We start from the raw sequence: 22,019 nt of genomic DNA, 5'->3' as shown, positions 1-22,019 counted from the left end.
GGGGACCATAGTCCACACAATAATTTGCCATGGTAGACGGGGTGGCTGGGACGAACTTGAACAGCTGATTCGGCGACCTCTTCTCGCCCCAGCGTTAATGGCCAGTTCTAGGCTTCTGGCGAACAACGGCGATGGATGGATCAAATCCCCGACGAACTGCCTCCAGCGTAGATGGCGACTAGTTCTCCGACCAGCAACATCAACTCCTACTAACGACCTCCCTCCCCGGCAGCTAAGCAGCAACGGCGAGCCACCAGCGGCAACAGATCGGCGGACTCCTCTCTCGTTCGTCGACCTACAGTACCCTCCGACGTAACAACTTCTTCCGACGAAGCTCTGTGGCAGTTGTTGGTGATCAGTGGCGTAGTAAGTGCTGGAGAAGAACACCGGCATAGGTGGTATCGCTTGTGTGTTTTTTGTTTTTTATTTTATATATAATATACTCCCTCAGTCCCGAAATGGATGTCTTATTTGCTTTTGGCACGGAGTTTAAGACAAACAAAAAAAGTGGACTCTCTTTCCAAATATGCCCTTGTTTATTTTTTGAACCTTCTTTTTTGCCATTGTCTTTTCAAACTTACACAGCCTGCTGCGTACTATTTATTTAATAATGATAATAGTAATAGTAATAGTAATAGTAATAGTAATAGTAATAGTAATAGTAATAGTAATAGTAATAGTAATAGTAATAGTAATAGTAATAGTAATAGTAATAGTAATAGTAATAGTAATAGTAATAATACATGAACTCAATACTTCTAAAATTTACCAAATCTGCATTCAACTATAAAAATATATTAAAAAAAAAAAAAAAAAAAAACAGAAATTGTGAAGCTTACAGATTTGATCTAAAAGACTACTGTCATTGATCTATAGATGTCGACCGCCCATCCATTCAGAGAGTAATAAAATTTTGTCCAGAGCATATGTAGATGGCCACTATTAAAACCCATTAATTGCAAAAAGAAAAGAAGAAGAAGATGATGATGGAGGATGGGGATTTTGAAGAGTAAAATTCCTAAATAGAAGTGAGTAGAAGAAAGAAGAAAAATGTACAGAGTATTTGTTCTTCTTTTAACTAGGTAGTTGGCACATCTTTTGAGGTTTGATAGGTGTGGGCAGTAAATTGTGTGTAGTTGTGGTTAAAATTTAAAAGGGTAATGTTGTAAAAATACAAATATAATGATACTATTTTTGGAATGTGGACAACATTTTGGGACGGACAGAAAAGGAAAGTAAGACATGTAAAATAGGATGGAGGGAGTTTATTTTAATAAATAATAAATAAAATTTAATAAAAAAACAAAAATAATAAATAATTTAAAAAGACACGTATCAACCATGTGAAAATTTAACCTGTTAAACAAGTTACTTTGGACTTAATTGATCAATTTAACATGTTTAAGGGATCTGAATTGAGCTTTTTTTAGTTAGGGAACCAATTATATTGAACTATCCGGTCGACTTAGGGGACCAATTTGACTCTTTTTCCATAATAATAATAATAATAACTAAGGGCAAAAATGTCATTTTCATATCTATCTTTTTCCTTTCTATGGTATGTCGAATTGGAATTCATACGAGGAGGCATGAATTCCAATTCAACAAAATTTCATAGAATGGCAATTCCCTCCAACCAAACACTGTAATTTGGGTGTAGTCCAGATCCACCCGGTTCACTCCGAGAGGCACAAAAGCTGGCCCAAGGGAATCATCAACTTGTGGAAATCGAACCCGGGTTATCCCGAAATTCTCCCCCACAAATAGAGCTCATTTGCCACTTAGCTACCTTGTTGGGTTAAAATTCTATTGTTATTGCATTTCAATTACACCTAACCAAACACTCCATGAATGACTATTTTACGACAATTATGCCCTTGGCTTGTTAGTTAAATTATGGTTGACTCAAATATATTTTAATTATCAACTTTTAAAGATATATTATTTTAATTATTACTAGGCATCTATTACTAGACTAGAAGTGAAAATATTACTATAAAACAACGAGGAGTGAAATAAACTCTTTTGACTAGTTAGTCAAGTCTGAAACTCCCTATTGATCCTGAGCGAGCTAAACTTATAGAGGGGGAGATAAATATCATAATATGCTTTTATATTTTTATAAATTGGTGCAAAGTGTGTATATGCACAACGGAAGTCTTTTACTTGAATTGCAATGTTTGAAAATAAATAAGTGAAACAACACATCGAGTTTGATTCAATTTGAAAGCGGTTAAAGTTGTTTGGTATTGATTGCACAAATATAAGTACTGCAAGTAAGTGCATACAAATAAAGTAAAGATAAAAAATTTATAGTAATCCATTGATGAGGTAATGTGAGCCTAATTGTACATGTTTTTTGTGTTAGTTTAAATCTATTTGTGCGCTTAAGTTCATTAAATTGATACTTTAAATGTATGTTTCCCTGTTTTCTCATTAAGATATGGTTCTACTATACACTTGTTTTGAATGTTTTACGGTGTTTGTTAGTATTTTGGAACCATTGTAGATCAATTGCAAAGGCAAGGGGAAGTCATGGGACAAGTTTGGAGCCAAAATAGACTAAAGATGCTAAAACAGAGGATTTGACGCGTCGAGTTGGGAACTCGACGTGTCTAATATTTTCAGTGGCATTACTGTTCGAGATCAGCAAGACTCGACGCGTCGAGAATTTATAGCAACGTTTTGGAAATTCAGCGCCTTGACTCGACGCGTCGAGAAGTTCCAGAATGCGGTCGGAGAATTCAGAGTGAAGACTCGACGCGTCGAGAAGTCGGGCTGGGTCAGGTCTGTTTTGCACGAAAAATTTATATTTTGCCCCCGTTTGGCTTCCACTATAAAAAGCCCATCTTCCCTCAACCTTAGGGCATTAAGCTGCGTTTTGGAGACAAGAAAAGAGGAGATTAAGAGCTACAAGTTGCCTTGGGAAGAAAGAAGAAAAGCTAGGAAGGTTTGGGAAAATCTCTTGGTCTATTCTTTTACTCTCTTAGTTACTTGTAAACTCTCTTACATTATTGGAATGAATTCTAGTGTAACCATGTGTGGCTAAGTTTTCTTAGCGATTCTTGGGTGAAAGTGTTTATGAACCTATGTGCCTAGTTCTCAGATTCTTTAATATATTGACATTTGGGTTTTATAACTTGTGTTGCAATTGTGTTTTGTATTGTTGAAGCTAGTAGTTAATGACCAAAATTACTCGTTTCATAGCTATCTTTATGTCTTAACGGGAGTTAGGGTATAATTAAGAGCGCACACAATTGCACTTAACTGTTGCACCTTGGGAGATGGCTATTAGTTGAGAATTTATTATGAATGCTTGTTCTTACATTGTCGAGTGTTTATATCACGGGAGTGAATATTCACTTGTATTGTTTTTGGTTGGAGATTACGGGAGTAAATCTTTCCCTTGTTTGCATTCTCACTCCTTTAGACCCTGATTTAATATTGTTATTTAAATTGGCACTAGGTGATTAAACACTTGAATCCCAAAAATCTCATTATCTTTCTATTGTTTTCACAAACCCGGCTACTTTGCTCTTTAAATTAGTTTTATAATTAATCAAGAGTAAATATCCAAAATGGTCCCTCGACTATAGCTAAATTCACAAATTGGTCATCGACTTTCAATTTCAACCAATTAAGTCCTTAACTTTGCAATTTTGACACGATTTGGTCCTCCATCTATTTGACCGTTTGTTGACCGCGATCTTTGAGGATATATATGTAGTTTCACGTGCAAAGCTCAAGAGAACGCTCTTGGAGGTGACATCGTTGTTTTGGAGAGGGAAGTGCTTCTCCGCTTGCTACTTGGGGATCACGAGCCGATTCAGCTTAGAGAACGCTCTTGGAGGTGACAGCGCCGTTTTGGATGGGGGAAGTGCTTCTCCGCCTGCTGCTTGGGGATCCCGAGCCAGTTCAGCTTGCCTATATCGCTTGGAGTCACGGCTTTCTCGAAGAGCGACTTCAGGGACTTCGGCGATCTATCTATCAAAAGCTATAATCTCTCCGGCATGGGGTGCAGTGCCGGCAGTGGATTCAAATGTAACAGTGCGGTCTATAAATGCAACCGGAACCTTAAAAAATCGACGATGGACCATGAAATTACATATATATCCTAAAAAAGCACAGTCAACAAACGGTCAAATAAACAAAGGATCAAATTGTGTTAAAATTGCAAAGTTAAGGACTTAATTGGTTGAAATTAAAAATCAAGGACCAATTTGTGAATTTAGCTATAGTCGATGGACCATTTTGGGTATTTACTCATTAATCATGCATCCATGATTTTTTTAAAGACAAAATGTTAAATTTTAATATGTAAACAAACTAATTTAAATTTTATAAAGATATCTTTTTTAGTCTTTTTACATTTATCAGTTTATCAAAAAACTAATTTTACCACACTTTCAATCATAACAGCTAGCTTAACAAATCTTCAATTTTCAGTTCCAAGCTTATAGCTTTTCAGCTTCCAGCTCCTTTTCAGCTCTCAACTTTTCAGCTAGGTTTGCCAAAGAGAGCCATTAGATACTTAGAATTTTTATTAACTAAAGATGAGGTCAGCTGCAAATTCATTAGTGTCCATAAAAATAAAAAGTTTCCATTTTAAATTGTGTATATATAGTCAGTGCGGTCAAACTACTATAACAGAAATTCTAACTTATAAATTTGATTATTGACAATGTTCACTCCGTTGAGCCTATTGAGCAAATGTTCTCTCCGTTGAGCCTATTGAGCAAAGTCTTTTTAGTGTGATTTTTCTCCTTTTTTTTTTTTTTTTTTTTTTTTTTTTTTTTTCCTTTTTTTGGGTTCATAAGTTATTATACATGATTATAACTTACTTTACGTATACTCTCAAATAGTGATTATGAATTTATCTTATCACTTACAAAAAAAAGTTTCAAACTTTTCAATCTTTGAGTGAAATATACATTAATCATTATATAAACTTTTAAAATATCGTGTGTACTATTTCACCCACTAGTAAAAAAAAAAAAAAAAAAGATATGGCCGAAGATACTTTTTTTTTTTATTATAAGGAAGGGGGATATCTTACATATAAATACTATTGCCTCAACTAAGGTTCGAACCTTACACCTTCCACTTAGGAGAGCAATCTGATACCAGTGGACTACAAGCCACTTGGTTGGCTAAAGATACTTAAATGTACTACGAATGGTTGTACCATTTGTGCTAGGTAGTTATGGCCTTGGGTTATTATTACTAGATCAAAAGCGAAAATGTCATTATAGATGGTCTAAAAGTGAAACAAACTCTTTTAACTTGTTAAAATAATTTCTCACAACAATGTCACAGGTGCTTGGGAGGGGGTGGCAAGATAGTCCTGCAGCAAGATGTCCATATACCCGAGGGAGAACACGTAAGGTCGTAACACCTTTGGTCCCGAGTGCCCACAAGCTTAGTCAGGAAATTTGCTGCCTTTTTATGCTCTCTAAAAATTAAACATGTTCAATAATCCTCACATTCCAATCTCTCTCTACCCATTTATGACACTTTCCAATGATGTCCCGAACTGGTCCCGAGAATTCAGCCAACCTTAACCCAGTTCACCACCTTCCCTGAGTCACAACTTTTAACACGTAGATAAATTATTAAAAGTGCGAGAAATTTTCTATTTTACTAGAAAACATGAAAAAAGAAAGACCCTATTTGGTAACATATATAGCTTATCAGTCAATTTTAATCTATTTGATCACTATTAGTTATTTGACTTGATTAAATAATCAATGGTCCTATTTGATAACATAATTATATTATCAGTCAATTTTGACTTATTTGACAACTATTAGCCGTTTGATTTGGTTAAACAATCAATATGAGTGTTTGATTAATTAGCTTTTTGTAACTGCTCATTGTTCCAAAATGCTAAAATTTTAAAAACTGTTCAAAGCATCTTTTTCATCAGTTTTTTGAAAAAGTCATTTGACATGTAATCAACTATCAGCTAACCGGTAATTTACCAAACAATTTTCAACAATCAACTAATATTATCAACTAGTTAAGCCTACTAACCCAATCAGCTAACAGCTATTTATCAAACGCCCTCAATATGAGTGTTTGATTAATTAATTTTTTGTAACAGCTTATTGCTCTAAAATACTAAAATTCCAAAAAAATTGTTCAAAGCAATTTTTTCAATCATTTTTTTTGAGAAATTCATTTTACATGTTACCAAACAATTTTCTACAATCAGCTAACAACTATTTACCAAATACCCAAAAAAACAAATCTTGCTAGTAATTTTATGGTTCCGTGTTAAAATGAGTTAATACCCAAAATCATCCTCGACTATAGTGGTTTTTCTCAATTTCGTCCTAAATGACTTTGGTGACCTAATATCGTCCCAGACTTTTGTGTTTCGCTCAATTTAGTCCCAGACTTTTGTGTTTTTGCTCAATTTAGTCATTCATTTGTTATTCTGTCCATTTGGTGTTAAATAAATAGACAATTCAGTAATTTTAATATTGGCATCTCTTTACTCATAGACATGTGAACTGCGAAATCCTTTTTTTTTTTTTTACGAATTACTCTCAAAATTACTCCTAAAACTGCGAATATAAAATTTGATTTGCAGGTCCGGGAGTAATTCTGGGTGTAATTCGTACAAGAAAGAGGAATTTCGCACTTCACAAGTTGAAAGTAAAGAGAGATCAATATTGACATTACTGAATTGTCCCTTTATTTAACACCAATTTGACGGAATAACAAATGGAGGACTAAATTGAGCGAAACACAAAAGTCTGGGACGATATTAGGTCACCAAAGTCGTTTAGGACGAAATTGAGAAAAATCACTATAGTGGAGGACGATTTTGGGTATTAACTTGTGTTAAAATTATAATCTTGACTTGTTGCTCACTTGCTTGAGCAGTCGGGACGAAAAGTTAGGATGTCAATTTTCACCGAAAAATTTTTTTTAATTTGTGTCAGGCAATAATGATGCTGCTGGCATATATAGCTAAAGTCATAGCTAGTTTTTGGTTGTATTCAGTAATTTATTAGCATTATATTGTAAGAGTTGCAAGAAGAAAAGAAAGGCACAACAGAACAAGAGAGACTACAAGTAAGAAGTTGAATATGGAAAGGAATTTTTGATGTGATTTCTGGCGTTTAGAGGAAGGTAAAAACACTCACCCGTGATCCATTATCACATCTCCTCCACTTGCATTCTGCTGCAGGCCGACAACCATTATGGCAAGTGGTAAATTACATGGTAATTGCTTAATTTTGAAATAATAATGCCCTTTAGTTATATTTTTTAAATTTTGGTATTAAAAATTTCAAATTGAGATTAATTGTGACATTATTTGTGATTGAATTGTTGCTACTATTAGTTCAATTACAGTAATTCATGTCACAATTGAAAGTTATATTAATGCCTTTTAGTTTTTTCTCAATTTTGGCGTTATATTCACAATTAAATTGTTATTCAATTTTGAGCAAATATTAAGTATTGAATTTGCTACTTGAATTTTAATTTAATTTTAATGTGCATATTAAATTGCTTGAATTATTGCAATTTATTTAGTATTTATGAGTTAATAATATATTAATTTGCAAAAATCCAAACATGCTTTGTATATTTTTCAAATTATTTTATTATAATTGTACATTTAGAAAAGCATATATTAAGGTTGGATATAGCATATTATTAACTCATAGATTTTATGTTAAATATCGTTTAATTTTGGATCCTTAGGTTAATTTTGGACATTATAACCTATTAAGAGAGCTTGTTTGGTTTCTCATTTAATTTTGAGCATATTTTAGTCCTAATTTTTTACTTGGGACTTTAAAACCTATTTTGAACAAGCTATTTAGGACCTATCTTGGTCAGTATGGATCCTACTATTATTTGATTGATATTTTAATAATAATTGTAGCACATTCTTTTTATTTTTGATTATAACATGTTTATTTAGTTTCAATTATTACTAACTACCGTATTTTGTTAACGGTATTTATTGTTGGTGATAATATAATGTTTGGATCTATTTCCATATTAGAACATTTATCATTCATGTTATAATTAACTTGGGACATTAAGGTTTATGGGCCTGACTTAAGCAATTTTGTGCTATAATTATTATCATTGTCTGATTTTGAGTCATTAAGTATCTAAGGATTACAATTACCATTTGATGAGGTCATTAAGACTTATAATTATTATTTTGGCCATTAAGAATTATAACTATTATTTAAGTTAATTATGGTTTTTAATATATTAATAGTTTTAAGGGCCTTAACAATAATATTCTTTTTTCTTAATGGTAAGCAATGTACATAATTATGTTGCCTTTACATTATTGATAATTTGGTTATACCTTAATTTTAGTCTCCGACTCATTACAGTCTTGATTAATTATTATGTGGTAAATTGAGATTAGTATTTAGCATCCCTTAATTATAATTTTACATTTATTGTAATTATTATCAATTTACATTATTAATTAATGTTATTAAGTTTAGGAGCTAATCTCATTTATTACCTTTCATAATAATTATTAATTCATGGTAATCTACTATATTTGGTACATTGGTAAGATGACCCATGTCACTTCATTTTTTTTACCAATAAACTGTTGCGTACCATTGGGCGATTCAACTAAACTCTCCCTGAAGATGGGAGATTTTGGAGGCTTTCTTCGCTATCGCTGTTAGTGCTATCGATAGATGCAGTTTAAATCATTAAGGTACGCAAATCATTAATTACAGTTTATTATTATTGGTAACTACTGTTATAGCTGTTAACCATTTTGAACTAGTCACATTTTATCCTTAAGAATATGGAAACATTAAGATATGTATTACCATGTTTGTCATTATTAAAATGTTCAAATAGTGATTATAATGCTCCTTATTACTATTAATATTTTAATTAATGATAAAATTATTTTTTATGGTATTAAGACAAGAATTGTTTCCAAATTGATTTATGTGACATTTATTTTCGGACTTAAAGTTTTATTACATTTTAAAGTTACATCCAAAAATGTTTTAAAGGTTAACAGTTTTAACTATTGTTTTCCATATTTAGTCTCCAAATTAGATAATAATATTATTATGGCTATTTATTGTTTTTTGGTTTATTTGCAATTTTATGCCATTAATAATACTATTAATTGAATTTTGGAGAGTGATTTTTTTTAATCAATTCAGAATTTTGGAAAAAAACATATTTTCTAGGCAAATGACTATTGTCATTATTGTACATCTATCACATAATTTATTTAGCATTTGAATTATGATTTTAGATGTCATTGCCCACATTTAGTTAAGTATGGGTAATTGAATACACATTTGGTGTTTTTCATACTCTTTAAATTGTTTTATGCATTCAATCACATTAAGTGCATAATATTAAGTTTAATTATGTCATTAGAATTTGTGAGATTTTTATTTACGAATAAACATATACTATGACTTGATATTTGTGAATTTAGCCTGTTTCTCACAAAGTTGATTTTATGCAATTAAAACTTTTCCATGTGGGCTTATAGTTTTTAACCTTTCAAAGTATATATCTATTATATTATTATTCAAATTTTGGGTTTCTTTTGGTTAGAAGTCATACTTGTTTTGAATATTAATTGTATACTTGAGGTTATTGCTCATATTAAAATTGTTTTCATTTATGCAATTTATTTAGAATATATGGGTTTAATGTTTGATTTTATGCATACTTGTCCACCGCATAATATTATGTTTTTTTTTTAAATTATGCAATTTTACTATGCCTTTAGAAATGCATACTTTAGGATGGAATTATATTAGTTCCTTATTAAGTTGGACCTATGCATAAAACTTTAGTTGCGGTAGTGCCTGAATTTAAGCACGTTTTAGTCTGTTAATTTAGTTCATCAATTTAAAGCCTTATCCATAGGTGAATCTACAATCTTATAGATCTCCCAAACGGTTTTACTTCAAACATGAGAACACATGACTTAGGGAAGTTTCTTGGGGAGGAATACTAGTTCTATGGCCCTGGCTTAAAAGCCTTGTTGCTACTAGTCCCCTTGCGACGCTACTCTGTCTAAGGAGTTGGTATTTAACCGAGCTTCGTCTCGACCAACTTTCCTGGGAGTATACCTAATAATTGTCTATCATGTGTTGGTTTAATTTGTTTGTTAGGCTTTAAATTCCCCTTTTGCCAAGTGATTACAATTTCTAGATTAATTAAAGAGTAGCCACAGCATCTTTAATTTACTAAAAATTGTCTAAAGTTCAAATCACATAAAGATGGCAATGATAAATGCCTAGTGATCCTATAATTTTAATTAGTTGGGGAGTAGCCACAGCATCCTTAATCAGTTAAAATTATATATTGAGTTGTTGGGTCACATAAAATTTGATTAATGTCTAGTGATCTTATAATTCTAATTAGTTGGGGAGTAACCACAGCATCCTTAATCAGTTAAAATTATATATTGAGTTGTTAGGGTCACATAAAGTTTTAGACATATCAATTGTGATTAATTGTATGTAATATGATGGAATTTAGCCCACAGGCAATTTCGTTATATTTGTATGATTAATTAGGATGAAATACTGAACTATGATCATAATTTAGCCCACAGGCAATTATGTATCGGAATTTAGTTTAGTAGGTTTATCAGTGATGATAAGGAATAAAGATTCACCTCTATCATGAAGCTTAATTTTATGATGTAAACTTTAGGTCATATATCTTAATTTGCCCACAGGGATTAAGATAAGGAACATGATCTCTTAAGTGTTTTTTGGTCATAATGGTTGTAATGAATCTAATTGAATTAAAACTTCAGCCCACATGCAAGTTTTATGTTACTTGATTCTTCAACCCATTTGATAATTGTATGGTTGTAATGAATCTAATTGAATTAAAACTTTAGCCCACAGGCAAGTTTTATGTCACTTGATTCTTCAACTCATTTGCTAATTGTTTCATCATAAAATTTCAGTTGGATCTTATTGAGTAAAACTTTAGCCCACAGGCAAGTTTTATGTCACTAGATTCTTCTGGCCATTTAGTAATTGAGATAAAATACTATCATAAGTGTTTAATTGAATTTAATAGAATTAAAACTTTAGCTCACAGGCAAGTTTTATGTCAAATAAATTCATCAACCCATTAGATAATAACTTTATCCCAATTTCTTAGAATTTATAAATTTAGTTCAATTATAATTCTAAGTTTCATGGTTTGCATTGGCAAAACATGTATTTAGTCACTTCCCAAAATTTAGATACACCTTTTATTAATTATTTTCACGAAGCTTACTTGGTTATTTGGACTAACTATAGTAAGTTACGTGGTATGATATACCTCTTTTGGATTCCAATAATAAAATATATCTTCTGAGCCGAATTCCAACTTGGTTTTGGAAGGCGTATTTTATTATTTTAGTATGTCCAACTATGGTGGAGAATCATGTCCTCATTAATCATTCATTTAGTTGGACTATAATTGGAACCAAATATTGATTATTTAGTGTGCCCAACTAATGGTGGAGAATTATATCTTCATTATTTAGTTGGTCAAATCAATTATGAGTGTTATATCATTAATTTGGCTAAAGAATATCTTAATCAGTGGGAGTGATCATTTAGGAAAGATCATTAAGATACTCCACTAAAGTTGATGAATTTAGTTGTTTTCATACATTCCAAATTGGATTGTGCGTCTAGCAATAAGTGCAAAAGTTTCCACAAGTATTAATTTAGTCTTTTGTTCTTATAATTCATAAGTTCATTTCATTGAACGTTTGGTTGTACAATATATTTATGAAAATGTTGTAACAATATTAATGAATTTATTAGATCGAAAGCATTTAACTTGTGGTGCACTGCCAATTAATAAATTCTTTAGCGATTGATAGAGTCTTTAGTTTCTTCAAAATTGATCCTGGGCCATTTTTGGTTTGTAAGGCTCAAAACAATTTTGTAAGACATAATAAGACTCGTAATGTTCAATTAATTTCGAGGTGGACCTTGAGATTATTTGGGAAGTTGGTGTATGTTTAAGATTCCAAATTATTGACTTAGACCTTATGGTTTATGTCATTGGAATGTTTCTGTGACTTGACTATCTTTTGGGCTATCTTAATGAGTGGGAGTGACAGACGTGTCAACTCCAAGCTCTTAGCCGTTAGAGGTAGTGTTTATGTTAACTTATAAACAAGTCATAGAATATAGTTAGCATTATGCTAATATTAAGAGATCTCTACTTAAGGCATGCTTCTAAGATTTTGGAGATCATACAGTGAATTTGGATGGTTTCTTCCTTCAGTTGTGCACATAATATATTTTGAGAAACATCCATTAAGGGACTAAGAATAAACGTAGGGTTTGTTCATAAAGAACCTAAGTTAGAGAATTTAAATGCATGTGATCATAGTAGATACTACTCACTTGATTAGTAGATGACGTATTACTATAGTTCTTGTATTTTGTTCTTTAATGAAGGTTGTGCCGGTACTTGCACCAAGTGGGAGAATGTAAGTATTTTCCCTAAATACAATATATTATAATATATTGTATTATTGAGTGGCTGTGGTGCAAGTAGGAGATTGAGTCAATTAGTGACTTAATCTGTTATGCAACTCAGGATATTCAGTTAAGCTTTAACTGAATATCAGCCTATGTTGATGGCATGTAGGCTTCTAAGCAAAACAGTCCTCCCACAGCTCCCGAGTTCAGGACACGCACCATCACGTATTCGGGAGAGAAGTGGTAGACAAAACGACACTAACCTTTATTCTGCAGGTTTACCATCTCGTGGCAATACCAACGACTATGGCTGGGGATATTTGGGCGATCTTAAAGCTTCCGCTGTAACGAGGCAGGTTACTCGTTTACTACAGTTTGTGTTAGTCTTAATATTATTATCTAACAATATATATATATATATATATATATATATATATATATATATATATATATATATATATATATATATATATATATATATATATATATATATATATGCATCTTGAAGAATCATTTGGTCTGTTGGCAATACTTTTATAAAGGTTTTTCTTGGTGGTGGTGGGTAATGGAGATCGAGGATCAATGGTTGCCTGCTTGGGAATGCCATGCCCTTAGCTTGTTCACGTGCTGCAATTTATTATTAGTGAACGAGCTAGTGGAGTTGTTTATAAATGATTTGGTGTGGGGTCGAGTGTGTACATCTCGATAGACCAAACGATCTATGGCTACAAACTCAGTTAAAAAAAAAAAAAAAAAAAAAAAAAACATTGTCGCTGCCGCCTCTGACCAGCGACACCACCTCCTCTTCTCGCACCATATCCGATATTGTCTATCCAACCGCATTCCCGATAAATACCCTACAAACATATGTTCTGGAAGACGTACTCAACTTGTTCCCTTTCTCCGTGGTCAAAATCTCAGTGGATACGTTGATGGCACGTTACCGTATGTTTGACTTCATTTATTAAGGCCCTGAATGAGTGTTCCGTTGAAGCTGATCCTATTGCCGAAAATTTGGTTCGTCAGGATTCTTTTATTTTGTTCATGCTCCTATCGTCTTTGTCCGATGAAATTTTGTATGTTGCAGTAGGACATGCCATGTCCCCGGCCATATGGCAAACTTTTGAAGTCACCTTTGGGTCTTTTTCTCTGACACGATATCTGAGTCTCCATAATCCAATCATTATTGTGTGGACCATAATCCACACAAGTTGTATATATGTACCAATTTTGTATACTGTAAAATAATGTACCTTCAGTACAAAAATAATGTACATTGTATTAAGGGGATGTACATTATTTTTGTACTGAGTGTACATTATATTGTATAATGTACATATACAGTACAAAAATAATGTACATTTAATATATTAAAAATGTATTTTTTGTTATGGTCCATATAGGTCCACACAATAATTTGCCTCCATAATCAACAACCTTTGCGCTAGGGGATTCCACTACAAGTGAGTATCTTGTTGGCAAAGCTAGGACTTAATTGAACTTCTTGCAGAAGCTGGCCGACCAATTAGTTTGGATGAACAGAATCTCTATATATTCAAAGGCCTCCGCCCTAAGTACCCGCTAATGCGCGATGATCTCCTCATTGATCACTAAATAACCTGTAACAATTGATCAACTCAATGACTACCATTTTGTTCGTGACAAAATAGCATCAAATGAATTACAAGTAAATGTACTACATATCCACAAAAAGACCAATAGTCAAACCTCTTCACCAAGCCACTAATCACATCAACTTTAAATGATAGATGCAAGCTCGATAGGAATTAGGCTTTAACCCTTTAGCTTACCTTCCCGCTACTTTCTTTATCTCGCTTGCCCTTAGTCCGTCTAGTGCCTTTCGGTTGGGGACCAGCTCAATATTTGAGAACCTTAAGTTTGAGATGACATATTAGGACTCTATATTTTAGACATACGACACACTAGATTTCATTTTCTTCTCAGTGTATTATTGAGAATATATCATTTACCTCCTATCATGATTAAAACTCTTTGTATCTTATATATATATATATATATATATATATATATATATATATATATATATATTAATGTACTTTAAATATAATAGATTGATCAATAATAAGATCATTCATAAAACTATTGTTCTCCATCACATATGCCAATGTGCATGAGACCCATCACTTCATATATCAAGAAAGCATAGGAGTATATATTAAGATCCAATAAATTATATATATCAAATGAACACACAATCAAAATTAAACTTTACTAAATATATAACTTTTGTTAAAAGGAAAAATAGAATGGAGAAAAAAAGGGGAATCTCATATTCATTCTTTATACATTTTGTATAATGGTACATTATATATAGGGTACAAGATAATCTATACAATAAATTTCAGAAACCGTTTCAACCGTTACAAGAATAAATACTAATAATGTCCATTAATAATATATATTTGTAACACTCCTCTTGGACATTATTTGTCCACAACCTTGCCTCGTTAAAAACTTGCTAGGAAAACCCTGTGGAAAAAACCTAAACAAGAAAAGAGTACAAGGTATATCGATACAATAAATTACAGAAACCATTTCAACCGTTACAAAAATAAATACTAATAATGTCCATTAATAATATATATTTGTAACAACTTTTATAATTGTTTTTATTTTATCTATATTTGAGAAAATTATAATTAAAATCATCTTTTATAAAAAAGTTCAAATTTATGTCATCAAATTATGAGATATTTGGTGTTAGATTGTTAATGCATGATCATATGTGAGAAACAATATCAATAGAATATACTCCCTCCGTCCCGAATTAGATGTCTCATTTACTTTTTGCACGTTTTTTAATGAATTAAAGTAAATGTTATGCACTTTCCAATTATGCCCCTCACTTTTTCACTTTTGGAAATAAAAACAATAAAGAAAGCAAAAGCTAGAAGGGTAATTTGAAAAAAAGTGGAATGATAGTGATGTTCAATTTTGGAAAGTGGACAACATTTTGGGACAAACTAAAAAGGAAAGTAAGACACATAAAATGGGACAGAGGGAGTAGCATATAAGGCTAGCCCAATTAGACCGAATACACCACTAGTAGAAGCTAAAGAGCGGAAGTGACCCATGCCTAATCGTTATACCATGCTCCAGGTCCACAGTGCATTGTGGATCATGGTCCTAAGTGACGTAATTTTAGATTTTAATTTTGATAGAGACTGTTTCTTGTTCAGTTTACGTTATATATTTTATTTTTACTGTAAAGTATGTGTATGTGTGTTGTTTTATGCGTTTATATGTCTCATGTTATGTAATTATGTACCTTAAGCGTATGGATTATGTACCTGAACTAAAGTAAATATAAACCATGTGTATGTATCTTGTGTTATACGTTTATGTGTCTCATGTTATGCAATTATGTACCTTAAGCGTATGGATTATATCTGTATCTTAAATAGATTAGTAACTGTGTAACACACAACATATTGTGTGTCTTATTTTAAGAATTTGTGTTTTGTATTATGAAATTATGTGCCTAGACATATATTATCTACATAAATCAGATTTGAGAATAAGTAAATATATAACATGTATGTGTCTTGTGGTGTGAGTTTTTGTGTCTCGTGTTATGAAATCATGTACCTTAAGTGTATTGATTCTGTACTTATAATAAATTAACATTTGTGTTAAAACATGAGAAATATGAAACTACAAAATTTGTTAAAACTTAAATATCAAAATGATGTCATTTTGATCCAAGAGTTCATAATACTATGTAGAACTTGGTCCACGATATACATTGCCACCCATGCCTTTGGCTCATACTAAGCACCAATCAATCATGTGCATGCCAAACAAGGATTATGACTTGCATTTATTGCGTTTCGAGGATTATACAATTAACTGTGAGTTAATACTCAAAATGACCTTGATTATAGTGGTTTTTTTCAATTTCGTCCTAAAAAGCTTTGGTGACCTAATGTAGTCCCAGACTTTTGTGTTTTTGTTCAATTTAATCCTTCGTTTGTTATTCCATCAAATTGGTGTTATAAAAACAAAAAAAGATAATTCATTAATCTCAATATTCGCTTCTCTTTACTCTCAACCCTGCGAAGTGCGAAATCTCTTTTTCTTTTACGAATTACTCAAAGACCTACGAATCAAATTTTATATTCGTAAGTTTGAGAGTAATTCGTCAAAGAAAGAGATATTTCGCACTATGCATATCTAGGGGTAAAGAGATGCTAATATTGAAATTACTGAATTACCACTCTATTTAACATCAAATGGACGGAATAACAAACGAATGACTAAATTGAACAAAAATACAAAAGTCTAAGACTGTATTAAATCACCAAAATTGTTTAAGATTAAATTGACCATTATAGTCGATGACGATTTTTAATATTAACTCACCAATTACTATAAGGGAAGATTTGTACTTGATAATTGTATCATAAGCCCTAATGCTTAAATTCAACTCATTGTACGTAACTTGTAATAATTATAGCATAAATATTCCATAATTTATAAAAGGGAGGAATAATGTTCAAATTGGCTAGTGAACGTAACCTGAAAATGCAATTAGGCCACTGAACGAAAAAAAAAAATACAATTAGGTCACTGAACACTCCAAAAACGTGCAATTAGGTCACTGAACACTCTAAATGTATGCAATTTCACCGGATAGCAAGTTACCTGCTTACGTGGCCGCTGAGTTGGCATTTTTAATAAATTTTAATAATAAATTTAAAAATAAATAAATAAATAAAACGCCGGCCATCCCGTCGTTTTTTTTTTTTTTTTTTAAATTTGTTTTTAAATTTTATTATTAAAAATTATTAAAAATGTCAACTCAGCTGCCACGTAAGCAGGTAACATGCTAAAAGTGATGGTAACCTGCTATCAGGTGAAATTGCATACATTTGGAGTGTTCAGTGATCTAATTGTACCTTTTTTTTTTTCGTTCAGTGGCCTAATTGCATTTTCCGGTTACATTTAGTGGCCAATTTGAACCTTATTCATCTGGGTTGTTACTCTCATCAAGAGTAGGAATGGTAATGGGGCGAGGCAGGTGCGGGGATATATTCCCCGCCCTCGCACCCGCATTCCCAACCTACTCTCTGCTCCTATGTGGATAATAAAATTTTTACCTCATTTTCGCGGCAATTTATACCATACACCCCGGCGTATGACTCTACGTGCGCCCAGCTTCAATACGACACCGTATGACATTGGTAAGTAACCGTTTTTTTTTTTTATTTTTCCGTTGCCGCCGTTAAGTTTTAAGAAAAGGGAAGTAAGCGAGGGTTTCTAAAGTGATGGTTTCGAACATGTTTGTTGGATTTGTTGAATTAGAAACCAACACTGTAGGGACGACCATCTTAATCGAGCTGATCTTTGCGATTTGCTCTATATTTCGCAATTATTGGATTTAAGACATGGATGAATCGATTGCGCAGCAGCATGTGGCGGAGACAGAGCAATTAACTGATCCGGTTGGAGTGGCAGATACAGAGAATGTTAATCCAGGTTTTTATATTTGATTTCTCAGATTATTTTGTATTTTTTCGCTGTGTGATGAATATTATTGAATTTGCATGGGATACTGATTCGTTGAATTATATGAGAATTGGTATAGGAATTGGTGTTTTTGATTGTGTTTGTATTGGATGTGAGTATGGTCTGACTAGAAGGTATTAATTTAGGGATGTTTTATGTGCATTATATGGTTTGATTTGTGCATTTTTTTTATGCAATTGTGTAGATTTTATGATTCAATGACATAGTAAGATGGACTAAAAAGATATTTTATATATTTATGATTATATATATTGTGGTATGTGTTTATGTGTATTATAGTTACGGATTATGTACATTAATCGTAGGGGTACTTAAATTGTATGTGGTTTGCAGCTGATCAGGATTTGGTAGGGATGTCAGCGTGTTCGCTTGATGAAGCATATGACATGTATAATGACTATGCTTTTAGAGTAGGTTTTAGTGTGAGGAGGGGTAAGCAAAGATATACTTTGCTACAAAAACAATGAAGACGAAGATGTTTCATTGTTCGAAGGATGGATTTAAAAGGATTACAGGAAAATGGTGTTATTCTAAAATTGATGGTCGTACAGGTTGCGATGCATTTGTCCAATTCGATTTAGATGAGAATGGGATGTGGATTGCTTCGAAGCATGAGAAGTTGCATAATCACGAATTGGTTCCACCAAGCAAGAGTTACCTTCTAAGGTCACATAGGATGGTGTCTAGGAATCATATTTCTTATCTTACTGATTTGAAGAGTAGTGGTGTGTCTGTTGCAGATGGTGTAAGATTCCTTAAAACACAATCAGGGGGATCACCACTTGTTGGTTTTACGTGTAGGGATGCATATAACTCTTTATGTACCGATGCATTGAACAAATTGGATGGGACTGACTCAAACACACTGATTGAAATATTCAAACGAAGGTAGTCAAGTGAAAAGGATTTTTACTTTGATTTTGAGGTGGATTTGGAGTCAAGGTTTTGTAGTTTTTTTTGGAGGGATGGACGAATGAGGAGAGATTATGAATTGTTTGGGGACTTGTTAGTTCACGATACAACATATCGTACTAACAAATATGACATGATTTGTGGACCTTTTGTTGGCATGAATCACCATTGCATGAATGTCATGTTTGGATGCGGTTTTTTGATGAATGAGAAGACTGAGTCATTTGTATGGTTGTTTAAGTCATTTTTGAGATCTATGGATTACAAAAGTCCACAAAGTATAATGACTGATCAATGTGCTGCATGGCTGTTGCAATTGTTCAAGTTTTCCCAAGTTCACGGCATCGGCTATGTATATGGCATATTAGTGAGAACTCAAAGAAGCACATTAAAGGGTTAAGAAATCAAAAAGATTTCTTAGATATATTCAATTGTTTGCTGAAGTATACGGATACAGAGGCAGAGTTTGAATTTTACTGGACAAGGTATGTGTCTGATTTATGCTTCGTTATTTTTTTTTTATATTATTAGTTTATATTGGCTTATCATAGAATGATTATTTTTAGATTATATATTCCAGAATACAGAATTATTTTTTTGGATCAAGTTTATGTGTATTACTTTGATAGTTTATGTGTATTCACGTATAAGATTATGTACAATAGTAGGTTCTGTATGTGATATCCCGATATGTTTGTAGGTTTACTTTAATATATATATATATATATATATATATATATATATATATATATATATATATATATATATATACATATATACATATATACATATATATATATAGATATGTATATATATATATATATATATATATATATATATGTATATATATATATATATGTATATATATATATATGTATATATATATATATGTATATATATATATATATGTATATATATATATATATATATATATATATATATATATATATATATGGCATGTTATTTCAGGATGGTTACAACATAGAAATGTCACAATAATCATTGGATTGAAAAGCTTTATGGTGTAGAGAAAAATGGTGCCCTGCATTTAATAAAGATTATTTTTCGGGTGGGATTTTATCTTCTCAAAGGAGTGAGACCACAAACCACTCTATTTCTAGAAGGTTGTGTAAGACTTCTGGACTGTGTGATTTTTATAGCTCATTTGTTGGGGTTATATCAGAGTGGAGAAGTAGAGAGAATGGGGAAGATGTTCGATGTTCACAAGGTGTACCTACAATGGTGATGGATAATGTTAAGATTCTGTTGCATGCTAGGGAAATTTATACAATTGAGATATACTATTTGTTTGAAGAACAATTTTTGAAAGGTGGATCATGCTATCAAGAGTGTGTGATGTTGAAAGATGGTGTGTACAAATATCATGTTTGGAGGTTTGATGTTGATATTATTAGGCATGAAGTGAACTTTAACAATAGACAAATGGACATTGGATGTAGTTGCAAGTTGTTCACTGAATTGGGGATTTTGTGTTGTCATTGTTTACGCATTCTAAATGTGCATTGTGTTTCTGAAGTTCCTGAGAAATGTATTTTGAAGAGGTGGACTAAAAAAGTCGTTGAAGATGATAATTTTGATATAATGTCTAAAGTTGATAGTGATAATGTTGCATCTTCTGTTTGGCTATTAGAAATCATTAGGAAATTTCAGAGGCTTGCTGTTTACAGTCAAGAAAATATCGAAGGACGGAAGATTTGTGAAGAAGCAATTGCAGATGCAAAGAGAAGACTTGAAGCTGAATGTGATGGTAGTTATAAAGGATCCATCAACTAGGCGGATGAAAGGGTTGCGAAATAGGAGGGTGAGCAGTGTTATTTCAAAGATATATAACGAAGCAAGGGGACAGAAGCATCTTGCACATATGGTTGCTTCCAAAATAAAATCTGCTGTTCAGTCTCAAGTTGAGGATGATATTTCAAATATTGCTGGTAATGGATATCTTGTGCATCCAAGTTCTGGAGGTTCTAATTTTTGTCATGTTAGCACAATAACAACTATGGAGGATAATCAAAGCATATGTTAGTGTTAATCATCGTAGTTATATGTATTGGGTACAGAAGGATGTTGAATCATATAACTCAGCAGTAATAAAATAGACCTTTATTATGATGTGTGTTGTTTTACAAGTTTATGTGTATTCATTATATAGTTTATGTGTATTACTTCAAATGATTATGTACATTTTTATTTGTGTTCATTACTTTTATATATTTATGTACATTTTTTTTTTAGATTTGCAGTTATCAGTATAGGGAAATGATATGCTTGGTCCTATGTGTATTCTTTGCATGGATTATATTCAGTAGGGTGTTAGATTGTATAAATTAGCAGAAACAAAGATATTTCTCAGACTTTTTTTTATTAGTATGTGCACTGTTTTAAAATTTTATGTGTATTCATTATATAGTTTATGTGTATTACTTCATATGATTATGTACATTTTTATTTGTGTTCATTACTTTTATATATTTATATACATTTTTTTTAGATTTGCAGTTATCAGTACAGGGAAATGATATGCTTGGTCTTATGTGTATTCTTTGAATGGATTACATTCAGTAGGGTGTTGGATTGCATAACTTAGCAGAAACAAAGATATTTATCAGATCTTTTTTATTAGTATGTGTACTGTTTGAAACGTTTATGTGTATTCGTTATATGGTTTATGTGTATTACTTTATATGATTATGTACATTTTTTTAATAGTTTATAGTTTGTGTAGTCTTTGCATTGATTATGCACAAAACTATATTGCAATATGAATAATATAAAATATGAGTGAACATGAGCTTGGATTACCAAAAGGGTTTTATACATATTTCTGCTAATAGTCAATCAACTGAAACTTCCAAAATTGAACCAAAGTACAAGTAATGAAGTAAATATGAGCTTGGATTAGCAGAATTGATTTTTTACAGATTCTTGTTAATAGTTTCATTTTAATTTCTTGTAAATGTCTCTTGCTGATTGCCTGACTGTTTCCATGTATTCATTGTTTTTCCACATGAGTATGTTTGCTGGATACTT

At 31.9% G+C, this 22,019-nt stretch overlaps 1 long non-coding RNA gene across 1 annotated transcript; it reads left to right on the top strand.

Moving 5' to 3' along the window:
• The first annotated feature begins 1,684 nt into the window (after nt 1-1,684).
• Nucleotides 1,685-20,601, top strand: LOC109187180. The gene is made up of 3 exons (XR_002055237.1): nt 1,685-1,792; nt 19,579-19,585; nt 20,591-20,601. It is a non-coding gene; the product is annotated as an uncharacterized LOC109187180 (long non-coding RNA).
• The last annotated feature ends 1,418 nt before the right edge of the window (nt 20,602-22,019 follow it).

Source organism: Ipomoea nil, unplaced genomic scaffold (genome assembly GCF_001879475.1).
Source record: "Ipomoea nil cultivar Tokyo-kokei standard unplaced genomic scaffold, Asagao_1.1 scaffold1418, whole genome shotgun sequence".
Classification (NCBI taxonomy): Eukaryota; Viridiplantae; Streptophyta; class Magnoliopsida; order Solanales; family Convolvulaceae; genus Ipomoea; species Ipomoea nil.
The sequence above is the reverse complement of the archived record's forward strand: the minus strand, read 5'-3'. Positions and strand labels throughout refer to the sequence as shown.